Raw genomic sequence first — 1,480 nt, forward strand, 5'->3', positions numbered from 1 at the left:
ACGATAAAGAAAAGCGACGAGGTTCTTTTCACATTCGCGTACGCACCGCATATACATACGTGTCATATCAGTCGCAATAACACTTTTTTTAAATTAGCAATATATATGAAGTAATCACGGGGTATATAATTCGGTTTTAATATTAAAAATAAACCAATACTGGGACAGGTATTCGCAAAACCGATGTGTGTCGATTAGATCTGAACACACGTATGAAAAACATATGTTATAATATTACATACGTTACAAGAAAGTTCTTATAAATATATCTCTACCTGCCCCACTTTTCTGATTACCGAATATTGTACCGGATATTCGCAGCCAGTTTTCTTTCACAAAGTTTGAGAAATAACATTTATCCATATTTCAGCGTTTGATATATTTTTATTTATATTAATTTTTATTTCAGATATTATTTCAAGTAATAGTTTATCTTATAAGTAGTGCAACTATATCATTTTCTAGTGCACTCTTAATTTTATTGTTGTTTTCCGCGGTAGTTTTTGCATTTGTCATTCTTGCATTATCAGTGAAAATGGAGTTGTGTCCACGATCTCGCGTCTTCTTCTGCCAGCGCCAGCAGCCGTACTACTAGTACTAGGCCTTGCTGTCGTCGTTGTTGTCGTTGTAGTGGTCCGGCATCTACGGCCGAAAAACCGGCGACGACCCCAAAAGAATTGTTCCTTCGCACACAATAGCACGTCGTTATTCTTCGGAAATTCATCGATAAACGATCATGTTCGAATTAAAACTTACGGATTCCTGGAACATGGCGCACAACACGATCGTCAAGATCAAGAATATCACTGTTAGTCTCATGTTGCAATCTTACGCTGCCAATGCTTGTACTGCTACACTGTCAATGCATGCACATCATAGTGCAGCAGTGACATTTATACCGTGCCGCTGACGATCCATTTGGTAAGCATCGATAATGAATAATGATGTGTGTCTGTCTCGCCACTTGCGTAGCCCACTGTCAACTATATTCCGTATGTAAAGAGAATAATTAATTATTTCACAAAGCATCGGTATGTTCCGCATTCTTTTGGACATATGTTGCTGATATGAAATTGTCACGTGCACCCGGAAACGACGCCAGACAAGCATATTCAAATGAACTCTGGCGTTGCACGAAAAAAAAACACGATGTTTAACTCTAAAAAATGAAAAAGAATAACACAATCATTTATTAGGGATTTTAAGTTTGTTTTTCTTTTCAGACATATAAAAGAACATGATGACTAAATTGTTATCGGCACATTGTAGAATATAGCTGAAATTTGTGCCTAAATTAAATAAAATAATGAATGAATATACATACATACATACATAAAAAAATTACTTAAGAAATTATTAAACATGTATAAAAGAAAATATATGATATAGCAGTATTCGCATTTAATTTAATGCGACTCGCGAATAGAAATTAAGATATTTTCTCTCCTCGCAGAACTGCAAAAAATCTGAAATTACTTTC

General features: G+C 35.1%; 1 long non-coding RNA gene across 1 annotated transcript; it reads right to left on the reverse strand.

Moving 5' to 3' along the window:
• Positions 1-364: 364 nt before the first annotated feature.
• LOC139773521 (uncharacterized) lies at positions 365-945 on the reverse strand. Its single transcript, XR_011718367.1, has 2 exons — positions 757-945; positions 365-683 (listed from the first exon to the last, which is right to left on the reverse strand). It is a non-coding gene; the product is annotated as an uncharacterized lncRNA (long non-coding RNA).
• Between the last annotated feature and the right edge of the window lie 535 nt (positions 946-1,480).

The sequence above is a fragment of the Temnothorax nylanderi genome, unplaced genomic scaffold (assembly GCF_030848795.1).
Source record: "Temnothorax nylanderi isolate EJ_2023f unplaced genomic scaffold, tnyl_v1.0 TNYL_tig0063_pilon, whole genome shotgun sequence".
Classification (NCBI taxonomy): Eukaryota; Metazoa; Arthropoda; class Insecta; order Hymenoptera; family Formicidae; genus Temnothorax; species Temnothorax nylanderi.